We start from the raw sequence: 22567 nt of genomic DNA, 5'->3' as shown, positions 1-22567 counted from the left end.
ACATATCTGATTATCTTGCCCTTGAACTTTTGCATTTGATTTGTTTATTCAAAACACCTTCAAATCAATATATATTCAAACGCACACTTAATTTTTAAAAAGGGAGATGGCACACATGGCGACAATTTTGCAACCAAAAAAAATGTTGGATGCAACTTTAAAATCTCTTACTTATTGGTTTATTCTTATAATATTTCATCAATAGTTGAGGATTAGACAATTGCAAACCTATATCATATATCATACATAATATCATTTATAAAATCATTGAAGAAATTTAAAACACATGCTTAACATATTTATATGCAATAATAAAAAAAAAGTGTGGTTGATTACAAATGTATGAGACTTTGCAATTAAAACATATTTAATTGCCAAATTGTCCTACATCCATCTTTAAATATCATCAGAAAAAATAATAAGGAAAATATATAAAATACATACTTAAATGTTACACTTACTTGTCTACTAGATCCTTCTCTTTAATTAACATGTCCAAAGATATGGTTATGAATTTTAAGCATTTACACATTAAAAGAAAGGTTCAGATTGGATTTTTGTTTCAGATCTAAAACTATTTGTGTAGTAAAGGGCAAACACGCTCCTTCGTGCTGTTGAAATATTCTACGCACGACGATCACAAAATGTCAAATATTCGGTATATGTATATGCTTTTACAAACGTCAATCAAGTTACCTATAAAACCGAAGGACCGAATTCTGATGCAATTTAAATTGGAAAAAAAGAGTCTTGTGACTGCTTAAAACTAGATTTGATTTTGTTTGCATGCAATTTGTTGTATTAAAACTATACATTTTTAATCATTTGATTATATTTTCACTTTTCTTTTTATCTAATTGACTCATCAACAGTACCAGAAATAAAAGATTTGAATACAACATACAAAAACACCAACAACCATTTAAAAAGTAAGTTAACCTAGAATTGAATATGACTTTAACTGTTTTATGTCAATACATCATAAATATCTTTAAAAAAACTGTATATCGGATATCATCGATTGGTAACAATGTACGCATACATTGGATTTGATTTCATAAAACCAATCACTATAAGCAATGGTGATATTTCATGACCAGAAGTGGAAAAATGTAATCACTTAAAGCTATTCACGCTATAATTTACGTCAATTTTGAATGACAGTGAAAACGCATGTGTTTGTCTACTAATAAAAGTTATCCTCAGTCTGTAAATTACAATGGTGAATTCCATCTCGTTACAAAGATATAGATTTTCAATGTTTATTTTCCTGCCAGGAAAATATACCTTTTCATGAATATTGATGAATGAAGAGCGAAACCGACCTCATTGCGCATGTCCGCGGAGAACTAGGTGGTCGTTATTGTTTGCTTAATTAAATATCCAACTTGATTTTTAATATGCTTAACAGTTGTTTATTTGAAATAGATACATGTATAATGAGTAAAATACGTTTGTCATTCACGATACCCTTACTTTTGCATTGACACTTATAGGATCTATAAATAGCACATAGGGCAAAAACACAGGTATGCGTCATTTTTTTAAAGGAAGTATTCATATCTACTCACAGGCTTGTATTTTTCTCTCTTGTTTGTACTCGTATATCGGACAAATTTATGCTTTACTGAAAATATCCTTTCCTTTGTGAAACTATCACAATTATGAAGGTGTTGACCTTTCACCAGTTGTGGTATGATAGACTTAATTCAGCAGTCGATATCACGTGATATATTTATATTCAGGAGGAGGCATTACTTTCCTGGCAGGAAAATACATATTTTTTATTGTTTAATATTTGATATATGTGTTACGTGATCGAATTGAGCATTATAATTAACAGCATAAAGGTAACTTCTATTAGTAATCAAACACATACATGTTCCCCTTTATTCAAAATTGACGCAAATTATAGCGTGTATAGCTTTAAAAATGGGACATATTACATAAATCGTTCATTCTCTGTATTTAAAACAAAGCAGTGTGGTGTTATGTATATATTGTTTCATTATTATTCCTCCTGTCAGTCGATATATTCATTACTCATATTTTTTCGCATAGTATCCAAAGGATTTGCACAGCGTAAGCATACCGCTGAAACAGAGTACAGTAAATGTTTTTTAACGAAAGTCTTATAAGCGCAGGCAGTGGATTCCGTACTCACCACCATTAAATCAGCACGTTCATTTGCCAAATGCTCTACCGTTGCGCCACTGCAACCGATGAGTTACGTGGTGATATCTCTCTTTTGTTTTCTCTCTCTCTCTGTTTTTTTTTTCTCCAAATTGTAAGGTATAGACGGTTTGGAGCATTAAGTATAAGAGTTTGCAATACTAAATACTACAGCATAGAAACTTCTTTTCTCATTGCTTACATACATGTATCTGTGCTCTTTTAAGGATTATAATATTCATATGCACAAATAAATATATTACAAAACAGAAAAAATATATTTCTTATTACGATTATAAATAATGATTCACAATATATACTACTATTTATGATTAATAATTAGTAAACACTCTTTTTTATTTGAAATATTCGTCCCTGCATGAAAACCTCTAATGTTATGTAATACATGCATGATCTCAATCTTGCAAAGTTGTTCTTTTGCAGAATGTATGATTCGATTGTAGAGAGTGATCAAATATATTTACAGTTTTCCTATAACTTACACGAATTTTAAAATTGTAAAATTTGAAAATTCTCAATTTACCGTTAAATTTATCATTCTAGACGGTCCAAACGGTAAACAGTGCTGGCTTACCATTTTAAGCAACAACTTAGCGTATCAATTGTAAACATTTCAGCCTAACTTTCTGCAAGGAGGTTAAAAAATTACGAATTTCTACAGATTTAACATCTGGTGTATACAAATTTTTAGGATATAAATTTTTAATTCCGGATATATTTCTAACACGCAATTGCTAGATTATTATGCTGTAAAAAATATACAAAGCTGTTTGGATAGAGGCATGGGCAAATTCACTCAAAAGTATCAACAAATCAGGACAATCAATACACATTCAGTCTAATTTTAGTTGATTTGGACAATGTTTTGATTTTAGAATATAAGGCACTTAATACAATTTAAAGCTCACTTAAACTCCAAATATATTAAAGTTAATTATCATGTCTCTCAACAAATGAGCCTAATTGTTCATAAAATGCACTAACAACAGGACGAAAATCATATTGACTTAAAGAACATATCTAATTATTTTGCCCTTCAAGTATTGCATTTGATTTGTTTATCCTAAACATCTTCAAAGCAATGTACTATTCAAACGGACTTGAATCTTAAGAATGGAGATGGCACACATGGCAACAATTTTGCAATTAAAAATATATATTGGATGCCATTTCAAAATATCTTATCTATTGATTTATTCTTATAATATTTCATCAATATTTTAGGGTTAGTTTCTGTTCGATTTTTTTTCTTAACAGTGATAAGATAATCGCAAACATATAATTTACATGTATATAATGTCATTTATAAAATCTATAAAGAAATTTAAAACACGTGCTGAACATATCCATTTTCAATAATGAAAAAAAAAATTGGTTACTTACAAATGTAAAAGACTTTGCCGTTACTTAAACAATAAATGCTTTCTTTGGTGATTCTTTCGGGACATGAAGGTAGCGACATTGCAGAAAAAATACATAATCCGCGTCAGCGTTAGCGTTATACATAAGTATACACAACATACAGCATACTAATGACAATCGTGTTGTGTTGTGCATGTACTATGCCTAAAGAGTTGTCAGGGTTTTATACATAGTACATGCATAACACAACACTTTTATATAAATAGTATTCAGGGTCGAAACACAGTGTTCGAATCTGTAGCGCGAGGTACTATTTGACACGATTGGTTTTTAAGTAATACATACTCTCTCTCTCTCTCTCTCTCTCTCTCTCTCTCTCTCTCTCTCTCTCTCTCTCATACTTCTCTCGAGCAACTTATACTCAAATTTTATTAAACCAATACTTCACATGCTAACGAATTCTGTCAAATTAGTTATTACTGTTGGTACTTTTAAATCAAAAAGGCTTATTATTCGTTATTAAAAGTCTCTGCATCCTGAACTTATTTTGAATCATTTCCTGAATAAAAGTGTATAAGATATGTAGACTTGGGTCAACATTTATTATTTGGTGGCGTAATTCAATGCTTCACTCAATGTATTTGCGTTTAACGATGCTTTCCGTGTTCTTATACATGGGACTTTTGGATATATCAACAGCTTATAGTAAGATTTCATACATGTTATCTAACGAATTGTTTCTTTTTTTGCGATGTCTTTCATTAAAAGCCTGTTCATCAAGGCGTTTAATCTAATAGCAGTGCTTTTTAAAAGTATATTCAACTTAAAATTGATATAAACCAATTGGTTATGTTTCGTACCTTCCCAAACATATTCAAATTATCGGCTCAAAGAACTAAATGCGATATTCTAACTTCTTTTCCCTAAATTAAATTCCTATAAAAAGCTTTGAAAGTAAAGTTAAATACAGTAAAGATTGTTGAATCCTGATGTTGTATATACCGGCATATTGTCCAATCCTGCAGAATTATCTAGTCCCTTGATGTTGTACAATCCAGATCTTGTCTATTATGTACACCGACTGTGAGAGTTATTGCCTGTTATCCGGCCACTTATCATTCGGCCCTATGCGAAACATTTACTGCTGAATTATCGGTAAATTGTCCTGTCATTGCTTATATTAAAAAAAAATCTGTGGATGTGCATCCAATCAAGCAACTGGCATTTCACTTTATACCGTTACGTCTTGTAATATTAAATAAAAACTTGTTTTCAGCCAAAGTTAGGTTGCGTTTTATACCTATACACTATTTTTTTCTGAATACTGCAAGAGTATATGTAAGACTGTCGATAGCAATTGTATTGCGCGTTGTATAGTTACAGTTACAGAGTAACATTTACTCTTACATTTAATTTTGTCAAAAATGCTTCATTTTTTATTAAATTGCCGTGTATTTGAATATTTATCCATTTTTCTTTGCCTCAAAATAATTCTTGCATTTAGCTACCTGTTGACTTGTCGCGTTGTCAGTGCTTGTCTTACGGTTATGGTTAAGGTTATCATCCAGGTGACTCAATATTGTAGAAATGAAGTCGTGAAGATTGTCTTATTTTGATAAATCATTTTTGGAGCGAAATAAGAGTGGTTTTTTTACGTTTTTACGATGTGCTTAATTTGATAAACAAAAACATATGCAAAATGTCTACTTCAGTAGATCTGAGCTCTATACATGTACCTCCTAAGACACAATATTAAGCTCTTTTAGCGACGTCATAAATAAACAGACATTGGCCAATGATGACTTATAAGAATATAAATGTGATAGACATTCTCTGTTAAATGTTTTTAAAAATATTAAATTTTGGCATGACACTATAATTTTAAAATTGCTTAAAATGGTGGGTAAATATTTGACCACATCAATTGTAGTCTTTTTATTACAATTTGTTTTTAACTATATATCTTTATAAGAATAATGTTATATGTAAAAACCACAAAAGTAATGTTGCGGTGTAATTATAATTAGCTCTTTGAAATTTCATTTAATACTTGTATTTCAAATACTAACATATTTTAGAAAAACAATACATTATTAGCTTCTGTAAGAGAATCAACATTCATAAGTAGATATTAAAATGTTTCTTTGTATCAATATGTGTTATGTATGTATTGGGTGCGTGTTTTGACAGTTAACGTTGCCCTCAACAAACCGACATACCAGGAGTTCCCATACAGACCAGGTTATGACCAATATGACGCAAGTAACGCTGTGGACGGACATAAATCAAAGCGTTACTTTATACATGGTAGTGGGTGTGCTGTATCATATCTCAATCAAACCGCCACCTGGTGGGTGAACCTGACAAAAATCCACAGCATCCATCATATAACCATCTACTTCAGGACAAATTCATATGGTAAATTCATTTGATTATGTATATTTCGTAAATAATGATCTAATTTGTTTTAATTATTTTTTCGATCTTCAAGTAATTGATTCATTTTCTGTTTGTTGGGAATATAAAAAAAACACATCGATTTTCTTAGATAACATATACACTGTAAAGAGTAATGAACAAGGAGGACATTTATTAAATAACTTTTTTCACTGCATGAGATGAACAAGAGCATGTACTGCAAGTATGATATAAAGATGACAGTTATTATTATTATTATTATTATTATTATTATTATTATCTTTTAGTTTTATGAGGTAAACAATTCAGTCGAGGCATAATCAAATCCAATATAGCCTGAAGGGCTTAATGATAGGTTTGATCACGCCACGATCGAAATTTCCACATCGTGATATTCAATGAATGATTAATTATTACCTCTTTTTTTTTTTATAATTCTAAGCCATCGAACGATAAAAGTTTTAAATATAAATAAGCAAACCCCGCTGTCGCCTCAATTTGGCGTCATTTAAGGTAAAGGGTTATATAGTACTAAATCGAAATATAGTGTTATCACAGGCAAAGACACTGGATAATGAAAATATATGTTATAAGGCTATAGAATTATGAAACATAAATACCTACATATAAATGAACTGAAAAAAATAGAACAATTATCCTAAATATTTCAAATAATTTAAAATCAACTTAGTTTTCCCTCGGACTGAAATGTAACACTATCATTAAATTAAACATGGCACGTTATTGCCTCATTTATCTCTATGTAGATTATTTGAGGATTAATATTAGGCAATATGGCCGTCATTGACCGCCGCCTCACCTACTCATCTCGATATTTCATATTATTTCACACAGAAATCGTGTTCAGTTAGTCCTTAAAATATTACGAGTAGTTGCCCTTTGGAATTATTTTTTTAAATTAGAGTAGTTACCCTTTGAATATTGACGTCACATTGTTGTGTCTGGAGCAGAACAAAATGGCAGCGTCGAAATTTGCTCAAATCTCTGCAGAGGTTTAAAATTGAATATCAACAAAACATTGAAAGTAATATGGGTGAAGCAAAGATTTTTAAAGCGTATTTGAAAGGTAGTATTGATAATTTTGAAGAGTTTAAAGTTTAATTGGATGGGATGTAAGGCATCGTGTACATGGCTTTGCGTAGATAATCGTTATTTGTGAATAAATATGTTGCTTGGGAAAACAAAACACTTATTAAGTTAGTTACTGACTCACTTCCGAAAAATATTGGGTTGATCAATCTCATAGACTTCGCCTCGCCATCTATGAGATTGATCAACCCAATATATTTCTGTAGTAAGACAGTAACTTACCTAATAAGTAATATTATGCAATAATCGAAAATCAATAGCCATGCAATGTCACTGAATGTTTCATACTTGACAGTTTTATAGCTTTTGATGAGTGAAAAAGCATTACACTAGCAATATTTCATTCTGACATTTTAATGCTTATGCATTTCGTTATTGTAACTAATGGAAACAGTTTTGGGTTTCCAGGGTATAATAAAAATGTCATTGTTCTAGACAAAGGGAAACCTTTATGACAAAACACATAGTTTCTAATTCTGTTCGTGGCAGCTATATATGACATTTTACATATGATTTTTTTTTTAATTTTGAAATTAAAATGCAAAGCTTGGGGAAAAAATTACCCAATTGTATTTCTGCAATAAAAACATTAAAACAATAAAAAAAACCCGTTGCTATGATAACAGGCTGAGCAATTAAAAGAAATATCATCCTTTTAGGGAGTTTTGAGTGGGTATTATTCAAATATGAAATATTATATTTAAATCACTTGCTGAGAAAAAATCAAGTACATACTAAATGCTAGTGCAAGGAGAAAAAAAAATGAACATTACTAAATAGAGAACTGTTTTCAGGATCCAGTACTAATATCCGTGTGATTTTCTTAGTACTTTAATGCCCATATCACAAACAAATATGTGTTTTATAACAAAGCTTTTTTAACAAATGGACATTTCGGTAGATTTTAAGTAAAAATAAAAAAAAATCGGGAGTAACAGGCTTTCAAAACACCTACGTTTAAAGATTTCCGTATCTATTAGCCTTGTCACATGTACCTTTGCATGTCATGTCATGTCAATGACACACAGTGTCAGTTTAATGACAACAATTTATTTTCCATTGACATTGATAGGAATGCTAGGACTAATAAGTTAACCCAAATTCGGGTTATAAAAAGAACCCCGTTAAACACCAATTTCAATACCATTTCACTGTTTTCAAGCATATTTCATTTGTAGTCTTTGATATTATGACGACAGTAATTTCTAAAGAACAATTTTTAGTTTTTTTCATGTTTTTGTTTGTTTGTTTGTTTGTTTGTTTTTTTTTTTTGCTTTTTTTCAGTGACTTTGTGTGGCCAGACCCCAATATTAAATATATAAGTATTAGTGTGCAGAACTTGAATTAACTGCTTTAGATTAGTTACGAAAAGCTAATATTTTATTTGTAGCCCTTGATACCATGACAGTTTCCCTAAAAAACATTTTAATTTTTTTTTTTTTTTTTTTTTTTTGCATTTTACTCTGAGGCGAAATCATGAAATATGAAACACAAATCTGTGAGTATTCGTGACCAGACCCCAATATACAATTTTGATTCTTCCAAAGATTAATATTATATTGCATTGCTTCTAAACTGACTTGAGTATCGGATAAAAATAAATGATCCACAGATTAGCGCATTGTAGCAACGCACTTTAAAAAAGTAGTATAAATCACAAAGTCTGGAATAGAACTTCTAATTTGTTGATAGTATGATGATTTGATATCACAGGTGATCTAATTTACCGTCGTTGAGAAAGGGAATGAAGGTCGCGATTAGCCAACGATATAGATCAATTACCAATGGATCATTAAATTGATTACACGAGGAATGTCCTTTGCCCCTTATATTTCTTTAAAAAATATATGATATTTAGCAACTTAGAGTTACCGTATAAGAATGGGAAAAGAAAAACTTTTGTAAATTAAGTACAGTGACATTGAAAAAAAAACAACAATGGGCCACATCGCTCACCTTAGCAACAATAGACCTAATAAAATCAGCTTTATGGAATCATATACAAAATATCAGAATGATGTCTTATAGTATTAGATTCTGTTTTTTGAGTCTCATGATAACAGAATGATTATACGGTCATGTCACATATTGAGAACTGAAGTTCTCGAAAGATGATTACACTAAACAACTTTTTATTTATTGAGTGTAAACCTACATCATTCTTTGAAACCCTTGTGAAGACCAAGAATTGTCCAGGGGTCAGAGTCAATTTGTTTTAAAGAATTAACAGCATGTTTATATGTTTGTATATAAGTTAAACCGTATATAATAATAGTTGGATTTTTGTGAATAAGCTAAATGCTTTCCTTTGTAAAAAAAATTCCCCTTCCCCCATGTGGACCAACCCTACTCCTGAAAAAAAAAATGATTTTGACAAATATTAATCTATCTAAAATAAGAGCTTTTCTAGACAGTTTGTGATATAAGATATTCTTTCCTATATATTTCTTAGTAAAAATTTCACAACCCCTCCATTTGTCGCCCCATCCTACACCCGGATCATGATTTGACTTTGCGTGAATCTAAAGTACCTGCGGATGCTTCCACACGTAGCACCTTTTCTGCCCGATCGGTTTCGGAGAAGAGTTTTAAAGATTTTTCTTTATATATTCAATTGTGAAAAATCGACCCCCACCCCTCCAAAAAAATGTTGCCCCATCCTACCCCAGGAGATCATGATTTGATTAAACTTGAATCTGTCCTAACTGAGAATGCTGTCACACAAGTTTCAGCTTTCCTGGCCGATCGTTTTTTGATGATATTATTTTTTAAAGATTTACTATCTATACGTATTCGCTAGCCTAGGATTTTATGTCCACTCCGCTCTCTGTAAACCCTTGGCATATCTTATTACGAAAACTTGGTGACAACCCCAGTCTGATGATTAGCTGCGACTGCGAGTAGCTGATCCAATCGCAGCGTTATAGACGCTTATAAATTAACTTAATAAGAAACACACCTGTAATCTTTGGTGAAAAAAATTCGGTGTTTTTCACAAGTTGAGGCACAAGTGCTCGAGCACGTTACCTTCACAAGGTTCGTCTAACCAGATCAGCCAAAAACGAAATATTTTACTGTGTTTAACAGAGATTTACGAACTTGTCAACGCTCGTGTGATCGTAAATGTAGTGCATGTATAGAAAGTAAATATGGCGAATGAAGAATTTGCCAATCATGTTAGTATATACGTCCCTGCTTATGATTATTGGTTTTAAAAGTTCGATGAACTGAATTTTATTTAATTTCTTTTGTTTGCTATAAATACGGCAACGATATATGGTTTTATGGCTCGAATGCCTTTATATATATCGACTTTTTAACTTTCGGTATGTACATGTCCAGGTCCCTCTCAAACAATCCTTGCTGTCTCTCGGTTATATCTTCATTTTTTATTTATAAAATCATAAATTCCTTTCCAATTATCAATAGTCAACATGTTTTCAAGTTGCATTTATGCCGTAGCGTTTATATTACTCGTTGTTTTATTCGATTAAAAAGGTAAATGTACAAGGGGCGCAACTTAAGATGCTCGAGAGATAGCGCCACCGCATCACCGAGATTTCGCAATCAGTAAATGGGTAAATGGGGAACGAATTGCACCGAAAACCCTTGGCTTGCGAAGATGCTCGATTGTAAATATGCATGAAAACATTTCCCTTAGAAACATGTGCTCAAACCTTTTTTGAAACTTAAATAGTTTGGTGCTTAAATAAATGGGATTTAAATTATGTAAATATCGAACCATGATGTAGTTTTAATATACAGTACCGATCAGAGCCAACCTATCAAAACGTGAGCCCAAAGTAAACCCGGAGTAAAAGTTGAATTTACGCTGAGGTTGGGTTAGTTTTAATCGGTACTGTATGCATGTCATCCATTTAAAAGTAATTATGTTATCGAATTGCTTTTCTTTTATATAGGTTCTTTTGATCAGCGTATTGCAGGATTCTATCTCGGATTTTCTGTGTATGTTTCCAATACAACGAATATATTAGAGGGAATGCTGTGTTTCAAGGACAACGTCTTCACAATGCATACAATCCCTGCAATCTTCACCACAACTTGTTTTGTTCATGGAGAATACGTCATTTTCTACAATGAGAGGCTACTGGGAGTTGTATACCCTGCCGTTTATGAAACTTCTGTGTTCAGTGACCTCTGTGAAGTAGAGGTGTACGGTGAGCTGTCTTTGTAATTTACTTATTATTGCAGAAGGTGTACATTTATTGACTATAGATATCATATCTACATGCATGTAATGTCAACAAGATGCTACCTACGCAGAGTGTAATGGTCACTTCAATATTCCCCTCGGATTTAACTTCTGCGTTTTACCTTTTTTCTACTCTTAACCGGAATTTAAACCTCCTTTGACTGTTATCGTCGTCTTTTGTGATTTGATATTTGAAAAACATTCATGCATAAATGTAGTTGTTTGTGGGAGAAAAAAAAATTGAGGAATCTCTACCATAGTTGCAGGAGTAAACACTGAACATTTGGTAAAAAAAGACATATACAGGCCTTTAATTGTCAATTCTATATAATATTCAGCGGTATGCATAATGCACACGATGCATTCAGTTTAATTAAAAAATGCAAACAATGCACATAAAATAAAAGTAGATTTCCTTTAAAAAAAAATAGATGTATTCACTTAATCTTGGCAAGTGACAATTCTGTTTCTTAAGATGAAGTTAATTACGTAATATAAATACAAACGGCAGTATGTTACGTGAATAATTTAACTTAAAGCTGAAATTTATTCATAAATAGCCAATATCCTTTATAACTTCGACTTCCGCCATATTGTCGATTTCTATTACTCTCGATTAACGTTCATGGATACAAATATATACGGTCACGTAAATGAACCCCTCGTGTATCTTTTTTTATTAAGAGTATTTTAAATATAATAAAAACAAAAAAAATATGTAATTAATAACATTGATGTATAGGATGTCCAGCAACAGGGTTTTACGGATCTAACTGCTCCATTCCCTGTCCAGACGTTAACTGTCAGTACTGTCACATAGAGACGGGCACCTGTCAGGGATGTAAACCTGGGTATCAAGGTCATCACTGTGAATTAGGTAAGGAAAGCTTAACATACATTTATTCCTGTATATGTTGATAAGCATTATACTGGTTTGTTCGTTCAATGCGATTTTTTGATGGAAGATAATAAAAACACCGTGCCAATTAATTATGCCAGTGCCAAGAGGGCATGTTTGCACCCGCTTAAGATGCAGTTTTGGAAAATCAATACATACTCATTGTCTTTTTTTAAAATATAACCACTTTTGTTTTTTGTATGTCTCTCCCTGACAGGTCAGATATTTACCTTAAAAAAGTATTATCCTATAGGAAAATGATAACTCCAATAGAAAAATTGATTCTCCTACTGGGAATATTGACATACCTATAGGACTTTTAAAAGTCCTATAAAAATGTTATATCCCATAGGAGAACGGCATTTCATACAGGTATTTTTCCTATGGGAAATACAAATTCCCTATCTGATTGTATCTAATCTTATCGAGATTGGAATTCCTACATATATAGGAAGTTTTTGTATTCCGATGGAAAATTTCAAATTTCTTTTAGAATATTGTTTTTCCTTTAGGAATGAATTATTTTCCTGTAGGATTTTATTTTTGAAAGGTAAATATCTCATCTAACAAGTGAGATACAACGATAACAAAGATGGTTGTAAACTCTTTATGTAAAGGTCCAATAAATGGCATATCTGAATATTCCACTAGTATAATCATCCAGCGCAGTGTTAAAGGTCTCATTTTTAGTATATTGCATATATTTTGGAAGGTTATTATAAGATATCCAGTATGCACTTCAATGCATTAGGTGAATATATCATACACGTAATTTACACATAATTTGCAGTAAACAAGATAAAAAAATGTATCTATTTGAAATTATAAAATTTAATATTTCGATTATACTAAGCACACCGAGTTCAAAATGAAACTAAAAACAATAATTCGTCATTTTATTTAGAACAAAGCAGTACATACCAAACTCCAATCAGTTTTTTTTTCTTTTTAAATTTGGTTTTCATAATGTTAGAATGCTGGTTGTCGATTCCTCTGCAAAAAGTCTTATGTTCTCCTAAAGTTTTGTTTAAAACAAACGTTTCTGTCCAACATTTTGTAGAGGCGACCCGTCATGGGCCTAGTTATTATGGTCATAAAAGAGGTGTGGTTGCACTATGTTTCACTATGTTGTAACAAGTAAAACACTACATACGGTGTTTTCTTCTCTGTATTACATAGCGGTATCCCTGTTTCCCATAGCTATTTCATTAATTGCTAATTGTAGTGATGGTTGTGGAGCCTCGATTACACAAATCACACATCATATTTTTAATATTGGTTCTCCTTTGCAAATATTTCACAAGAAGAGCATATAATTTGTCTAATTTTGATAGTTTATCCTACTTGTAAAAGGATGACGAATATGTCAGGTAAGCAATTTCAGGAATGGGTGATCAGAGTTTATGAAATACATGCTTGTGGAAATATGTTACTGTAAGTTTTATGAAATCGTAAAAGAATTTGGCAATGAATGTATAGCTATTCAAATAGTTTTGATTGTCTACCATTTTCATTTCATTTTTTTTCAATAAAACGCATTTCATAGCAATTTTTTTCATGAAACGCACAAAGATAAACGGTGATTAATGAGCGCTAAAACGCATATAACGGAAGACCTTATTGTTACTGCTTTGTTTCTTTTTTAAGGTCTTTCGTTTCCAACCTTATTGTTTTCGTCTGCTTTCTTTTTCCCTATTATTATTTTTTTTTCTTCCAAATTTTGTGCACGCGATTTCTCTAAAACGGCTTGACCGATTTTCTTGAAACTTTCAGATCTGATAGATAGTGATCTAAACCTTATAGGTGTTTGATTATATAAATGACGTCACTTCCATTTTTTGAGAAATTGACGTTTTAGCGATTTTTAGAGGGGTCACTTGTCCCTCTACGTTCCCCTAAACTATAAAATATATTGAGTTCCAACTTTCAGAAATAGTAAATAGAAGATTGTAGATTTGTAATTTTATTTTTATTTTGATCAGTTTTGAAAGGCACCGAAGCTCGCCTTGACTTGAAAATTTAGATTTAAAAAACAGTGTATTTTTTTCTGGTTTTCTTTGTTTTTCTCTTTTCTGAAAAATATTTTGCTAAGACATGTAATGTGAATAAAAGTTTTTATTTACAGGACTGTTCATTTGATATCAAGAAAAAGGGACTGGCCCCTCAAATTGGGGAACTAAAAGGCTCTAAAGTCTTTATTCTGTAGCCCTTTACTGAAAGATATTTTCTGAAAGGTTGGAGAAGCAAATATCTTTATCTTTCAGTTGTGTATCCAAGCAATGTAATGAATTTATTACGTATACGTAATTAAGAGTTTTTAAGGGCCAAAAACCAAAATTTTAATCACCAATCTCTCAGAAAGGAAAAATATTTTGAGATGCAATAGAGAAGAAAAGTTGTTCAAAATGAAGCTTTTGACAATATGCAATATTCAAAATTTCGTTAAACGGTCCCTATAAAGGAATAAAGGATCGACCCCTTAAACTTTCTTTATCATAAATATCCAGAAGGGTAACAAATTTCGAAATACTTCTTGAACAAAATGTGTTCAAAATTAAATGACATTTCATTTGATATCAAGAAAAAGGGGTTGGTTCCTTAAATTAGGGGACTAAAGGGCTATAAAGTCTTTAATATGTAGCCCTTTACTTAGGAATATTTTGTGAAACGTTAAAGAAGCAAATATGTTTATCTTAGCGTAATATATCGAAGAAATGTTATGAGTTAATCATTTATTATGTAATTAGGGGTTTCTAGGGGCCAAAAGTCCAAACGTTTGATCACCCATATCTCAGAAAGGAGAAATATTTTGAAATGATGTACTGTAGAAAAGTTGTTTAAAATAATGTTTTCAACAATATGCAATTTTCAAAATTTCTTTAAATGGCCCCTTTAAGGGATTAAGGGATCAGCACCTAAAACGTTTTTTCCTTTATATCTCAAAAACGAATTTGTAAACACTAGTTGACAAAATGTGTTTAAAATTTAATAACCGTTTATTTGTTTTCAAGAAAACAGGGACTGGCCCCTCAAATAAGGGGACCAAAGGACTCTAAAGTATTTTATCTATAGCCGTTTAATGAGAGCTTTTTTGTCAAAGGTTAAATAAAACTGAATAAGGTATAATATGCTTTATATCCTGTAAATATAATGATTTTCTCTTGCGTTGCCTAAATAGGGTTTTTAAGGGCCAGAGTTAAACAAGTCTAATTTTTTCTATCTTAATAGGAAGAAATGTAAGTATTTAAGAAAAATAATGTAAGATAACTTATAAAAAGCAATACAAAAAAACATGAGTACTTACCTCCTTTTTCCTTATTATATTTTGTTGTCGAAAATTAAAGTCAATGATGTCATATTTCCGTATAAAAATCGGAAGGAAGACCTTCTTGTTCCTCACAACAAGATCGTGTCTAGTTATTTGTTTTCAAGAAAACAGGGACTGGCCCCTCAAATAAGGGGACCAAAGGACTCTAAAGTATTTTATCTATAGCCGTTTAATGAGAGCTTTTTTGTCAAAGGTTAAATAAAACTGAATAAGGTATAATATGCTTTATATCATGTAAATATAATGATTTTCTCTTGCGTTGCCTAAATAGGGTTTTTAAGGGCCAGAGTTAAACAAGTCTAATTTTTTCTATCTTAATAGGAAGAAATGTAAGTATTTAAGAAAAATAATGTAAGATAACTTATAAAAAGCAATACAAAAAAACATGAGTACTTACCTCCTTTTTTCTTATTATATTTTGTTGTCGAAAATTAAAGTCAATGATGTCATATTTCCGTATAAAAATCGGAAGGAAGACCTCCTTGTTCCTCACAACAAGATCGTGTCTAGTTATTATTCTTTTTTTTTTAAATATTTTTCTTAAAACTCAAATATCTCAAATATGCTACAACATATTTTTATGAAATTTTCATGAATGATACAAAATATCAAGGTCTTTTATCACGTACATGTTTATGACGTCACTTCTGATCGGCCGTTATGTTCTTTTTTTTTTTTGTTTTTTTTTTTTTTTTGGAAAAGCGATTTTGTTCCCTTTTTTTCTCAAAAATTTTCAGGAATAATATACTTTTGAATTTTTAGTGCCGATCAGGTAAAATCACGATCGTCCGTTACGTCTGGTCTGATCAAACAGCAATTTTAGAAAATTGTCTTTTTAAAAAATTCAAATTTAAAAAATTTCAATTTCTTTTCATCAGAATATGTTTTAAACTGATCAAATTTTAATATGAGCAGGTCGTCCTTCACTTCCGGTCGTCACCGGATATTTAAATCATATACGTTTTGTAGATATTTTTGTACTGAAAAATTTCAATATTGCAGTGTATGTCCAAACATTAGTTTAAAAGTAAGTTGATATAGGAACTCGTACCAAATGTCAACATTTTAATTTAACCCTATCATTTATTCATAATCAAATGGAAGACCCACTTGTATCTAGTTTCCTTTTATTTATTTTTTTTCTTACTCTTTTTTGTACAAGCGATTTCTTGAAAACGACTAGACTGATTTTTGTGAAACTTTAAGATCTTATAGATATTGATAAAAACATTTTATATATATATTTTTTATTTTTATGACGTTTTAGCGATTTTTAGAGGGTATGCTTGTCCTGACATCTCCTCCTAAACGAAATATGATATCGAGTTCCAATTTTCAGAGATGGTAGATAAAAGATCTTTTATCATTTATAATTGTCTGGTTTAAAAGGCGTCGAAGCTCGCCTGGACCCCAAAAATGAGTTTAAAAAACGCCATTATTTTCAATGGTTTTCTTTCTTTATCTCTTTTCTCAAAAATAATTGAACAAAACATGTATAAAATAAAATGTATCATTACAAGAGCTTTTGTTTGATACCAATAAAGGGCTTGTCTCTCATCTCAAATTAAGGACCAAAAAGGGCTCTGAAGTATTTCTTTCATAGCTCTCTACTGAGAAATATGTTGTTACATGTTTAAGAAGCAAAAATGTTCATCTTACACTTATGAAACTATACATTATAAAACTTTATCACTCGTTACGTAAAAATGGGTTTTACGGGGCCAGAAATCCAAAATCTGATCACGTGTTTCTCAAAAAGGACAAATATTTTGTTGTGCAATATAGAATTAGAGATGCTTGGAATGGTGTTCTAAACGATATTCAATCATCAATTTTGTTTATTTATAACCCCGATAAGGTGATAAAAGGGTCGGCCACTAAAAAAGGGACACGAATTCCTAAACACTTGTTGAAAAAAATATGTTAAATATCAAATGACCTTTGTTTTGAAATCAAGAAAAAGGGACAGCCTCTTCAATCTTGGAGCCCAAAAGGGCTCTGAAGTATTTCTCCCATAGACCTTTACTGAGAACTATTTTGTATACAGTCATTGCTGTCTATTTCAGATGAAACTGTACAAATGTATAATGTTTTGTAACATGCTTGTGTTTACCCGCGGAATCGTACCAAAGATAGAATCGGATCGATTTAGATTCAGATAACCCTATCTGGAAAAGCAAAAATCTATCAAAGGGGAACACTGATATAAACATAAATTATCGCGCGGGTCATTTTTGTATTAATTGATTTCTTCTATCTCCACTAGCATGTCTAAGTCGTTGTTTTTCTTTAAAAATGTAATAAAAAAAAAGCAATGACACACGCACTGGGCGGTGATGTTAATTGATTGTGTGACTCTGGCTGTATCCCCCACTGGATCGGATGTTTGATTGAATTTCTTAATATACTTTGTTTTGGCTTTGAAAACTAAATCATCGTCATAACATTTTGTACATAATACATAATTACTACTAAAAACATAAATCATAAGGACAAACCTATTTAAAAGTTAAGCGTACATAAACTGTAAATTCCTAATTAAACGCGAGGAATATCCGCGTAAAATCGCGAGAAGCCCGTCTCGCGAATTCTAAAATCTCCCTTTTAATTTTGGGAGACATGTAAACTACATGAAACTATGATGAAATCTCGCCATTCGCGATTTTATGTTCTCGCGATTTGATGGTAAATCGTTGAATCGCGGAATTAAATACTCGCGTAAAATAAGGAATCTACATTAGTTAATGTATTGCTTAAGAACCGAAACGTTCGTCATTGTCTTTTTATAAAAATACAACGTTTTCTTCTAATCATTCCAGAATGTGACAAAGGATCGTATGGTTTTGAATGTAAAGAAACATGCGGACATTGTCGTGATGTTACAAAATGCTCCAATGTCAATGGAACTTGTTTAACTGGATGTGATGCTGGTTTTAAAGGGGACTTATGTAAAACACGTAAGTATGCAATTATTAAGATGCTTGCCGAGATTGCTCTGCAGCATTTTTTTTTTTTTTGGTGAAAGAATCCAATCTCAACATGCCACTCTAAACATCAAAACGTATATAAGTGTTTATAGTATATATCACCCATGTTCATAATTTTTTTTATTTTTTTTCAACGGGTTATTTTTACATAATTCAGGTTGTGGCAACGACTCATTTTAACAATAAAATGCTTTCCTTGGTGATTCATGCGGGATTTGAAGGTAGCGATATTGCAAAAAACTACATAACCCGCGGGTTATGTATTTTTTTCTGCAATTATCGTTACCATCACAATCCGAATGAATCATCAATGATAGCATTTTATTGTTTATATTAACATCTTTCTTTTAACTAATAAGTAAATTTATTATGAAAAGTAAGTAAAATTCACTAAATTACTGTTAAAGTAGTACTCAAGATAAAAGAAATAGCCAAATTGTCTTCTGTGAGACTTTCAATCTGTCATCATCATGATTATTTAATTCAGTCCGTTTTTTTTGTTAGGTCGCTGTAGGTTTTCAGGGCGTGTCAATTTCATTCTTGTCAATATCTTGCCAGTTTCAGCTGCTGTAGATTTCGACCAATCAATAAATGGGGCGTGTCGATTTAGGTCTTGCAGTTTCTATGGAACTATGAATTAACTATACGTTTCCGTAAGAAATTGAGTGAATAATAGGTAATAATTGGTAGATGTAAATTTTTATACTATAAAATTCTTTTTTTGGGGATCCATTCGGGAAATGAAGGTATGGACAGTACAGAATTGTCTTCTACAATGATCGATGCCTTCAAAATTCACATGAATCATAAAAAAAAACCAAACATATTATTATTTATATTAACATATTAACATATTTTTTCTAACTAATTAAAAGGTTCATTATGAAAAGTTAGTTAAACTCACTAAATTACTGTTAATATACATAAGTATGTTAGCTAAAAGAAACAACCAAATCGTCTCGTTTGAGACTTTAAGTCTGTCATCATCATGGTTATTTCATTCAGTCCGTGATATTTGATAGGTCTCTGTAGGTTTCGACCAATCGAGAAACAGGGCTTGTCAATTTCATTCCTGTTAATATCTGGTCAGTTTTAGCCGATGTAGATTTCGAACAATCAACAGTGCGTGTATATTGAGGTCTTGCTGTTTCTATAGAGCTATGAAATAACTATTAGTTTCCGTAAGAAATAGAGAAAATAATACTTGGTGCATGTAAATATATGACATCAGAAGCACTAAACAATGTAGTTACTCTCGTCAAAAATAGCCACAGCTTTCATACAAAGGAAAACGCTTAACATTATATGATATTGAGTCGGGTGTTGAAGTATAAATGGTTCGAGAGACTCTTATAAAATCCCTTGCTACGTTTAGAGTTCTAACTGTTCAAACAGGCAACATGTAAGCAAATTGCCGGCATAAGTGTGATATTCAAAAACGAAATAAATTACACATGCAACCTTCATTAATAAAACTACGTGTGGCGATTTGGAGACTGAGCATCGAGATAACTTTTGTATATCATACATGATTACAGATTACTTCTAAAACCATAAAACTCTTGGACAAACAAATATGAACATTTAATGTGGGATTATTTATGGTATTGTTAAAAACAAAACGTGCCTCAATATGTGCATAGAAAGAAAGAAAAAACAAATATCATATTTATTTCTGCAGAATGTATCAAAGGATCGTACGGTATTGGATGCAATGAAACATGTGGTCACTGTCGTGATGAAAACCAATGCTCCCATATCAATTCGAATTGCTTAACTAATTGTGAAGTTGGTTTTAAAGGGATTGTATGTACAACAGGTAAGGAAAACAAACAGGTACAGGCAGACAATCAAACTCCTTCATTTTTTTTTCTAGTCACCTAGTTATTTAATTCTTAATAAAGGCATGACAACATGTAACTGTTTAATGATATACACAGAAGTGCATTAATTCTAAGGTAGCATTATATATTTAATCCTAAATTGTCCTTTAAGTATCAAGTAAGAATCAGTACATGTCATTTTATTTAAAGATCGTGACATTGGTTCATACGGCGTTGACTGCAACAAAATGTGTGGAAACTGTGTGAATGAAAGTCAATGTTCTCATATCAATGGAACATGTTTCACTGGATGCAATGCTGGGTACGAGGGGAACTTGTGTAAAACAGGTGAGTAGAAAGTTATCAGGACAACTAAGTAGATATACAGCAGGTGAATAGGAAATTAATGATAACATATTGGAAATAAGGAGATGTATCACATGAATTTAACTTGCCATATTTGTTCCAGTACGCTCCCTTAAAACCAAAATAAACAGAGAAGTAAATTTTGATTAATATCTATAGGAATGATAATATGACAAAATTCAAAGTGAATAAAAAAAATTACAAAAGTTGATCAATGAACACATGACGACTGTTTACTTATCAGTAAACAAAACATTATTTATATCTGAATTTCGGGAATCAGTTATTTTGGATTAAATTATATTGTTTCTAAATCAAACCAAGCCATTGTAAACGGATCTTAATAATTCGTTTAATTGAAACCAATAATTTATTTTTAGGTTTAAACCAAAAAAAAAACATAATAGAAAAGGAAACAAACTGTTTGTCAACTTATTGTCAGAATAAGACTAAAGATGCATAAACAATAGTTTTGAGTTTGTTATGGATGTAACTGATGCAAGTCTATGCAATTATTGTTACTGCGTTAACCTGTGCCAAACAACATCAGCAGTTTTTTATTCTTTGTAAATATAATTTATATAAAATGCGATATATGATCTTATGGCTATGAATGCAATCATACATCCGGGCACTGTAGGGACGTAAGCAATTGCTTTCCAAGTAAGGGTACTTGTTCAACTCGATGTGATGTCGGCTATGAGTGAGTCTTATGTAAAACAGGTGGGAAGGTAATTTTAAGGACATACAATTCAATAAACATGAAGGATTTTTCTTGGTTAAAATATTGTTTAATCGAATTATCAGTATAAAAGTATTGCATAATAAAAGTCAAAATGTTATATTTTATTGTCTGTCTATATGTATTTCATGTATAGAATATTTTGAATTTTGTATTACGGTTTAACACAAAGGTGCATACTAGAAACATACGTGAGTAAAATACAAATTGATTACAGCTTTATAAACTGTATGATTTAAAAAAAATTGACATGCATTATTTGTGTTTCTTTTCCTTAGGAGACCAAAAGTTGATAACATAGATATTTAAAAAAAACGCCAAATTGTATGCCTTTTTTACTATCCCCCCAATGATCTATATATTTTAAAAGTATTAAATTAGAACTTTACTGATCTGTTTTTCTGATTGCATCTAAGTATACCTGACTTATCTTTAGATCGAAGTATATATTTAAGACTGCATTTATTATTTATCTTGATAAATAATTCTATACTTATATTATTCTTTCTTAAATCATGTTTTCTTCCGCTATTTTGAAAGAATCAAGCATAAAAATAGGTCAGTTTAATATACCCCTTCAAATTCTTATGCACCAAAAAGTATTTCAAACGACATATCTAATAAAATGACAGCGAATTGTAATGCCCGTTAAAGATGTCCCACAATCATTAATCTAGCAAAAACAAAACAAAAACAACTAGAACTTTTTGTCTTCAACAAAAAGTAAGGGCTTTTCGACATCCCCGTTTTCCCTTTTTTATTTTAATGGCAAACAAAAATTCATCTCTAATCTATTTTCAACATTTCTCTACTGGCACTGTACCAGTTATCGGCTAAAATTTAACGTTTTCTTTTCGTAATTCCTCATTTCTTGATATTTTTGGATAAAACTTGACATACTTTAAAAAGTGAACTCCTCATTTATCAATCTGTTAGTTTATATCATTATTTAGAACCCAAAACATCTTTTTTGTGCTTTTTTAGCGCGCCCCAATTTTGCCGAGTTTTCACGATTTACTGTACCAGTTATCGGCTTCGTGATAATAACATATAGTAAAGTCCGTGTTCATGTCGATTTTATACTCTGCTAAATATAGTTTGAATTATGCCCCTTGTGGGGTCAGACT

At 31.2% G+C, this 22567-nt stretch overlaps 1 protein-coding gene and 1 long non-coding RNA gene across 2 annotated transcripts in view; both read left to right on the top strand.

Moving 5' to 3' along the window:
• LOC105339863 (plancitoxin-1) overlaps positions 1-22567 on the top strand; it is a 57587-nt gene that overhangs the window by 17846 nt on the left and 17174 nt on the right. The window lies entirely within an intron of this gene.
• On the top strand, positions 11010-18473 carry LOC117686858 (uncharacterized). The gene is made up of 3 exons (XR_010711989.1): positions 11010-11261; positions 12039-12173; positions 18342-18473. It is a non-coding gene; the product is annotated as an uncharacterized lncRNA (long non-coding RNA).

This window comes from Magallana gigas, chromosome 1, assembly GCF_963853765.1.
Source record: "Magallana gigas chromosome 1, xbMagGiga1.1, whole genome shotgun sequence".
Taxonomy (NCBI): Eukaryota; Metazoa; Mollusca; class Bivalvia; order Ostreida; family Ostreidae; genus Magallana; species Magallana gigas.
The sequence above is the reverse complement of the archived record's forward strand: the minus strand, read 5'-3'. Positions and strand labels throughout refer to the sequence as shown.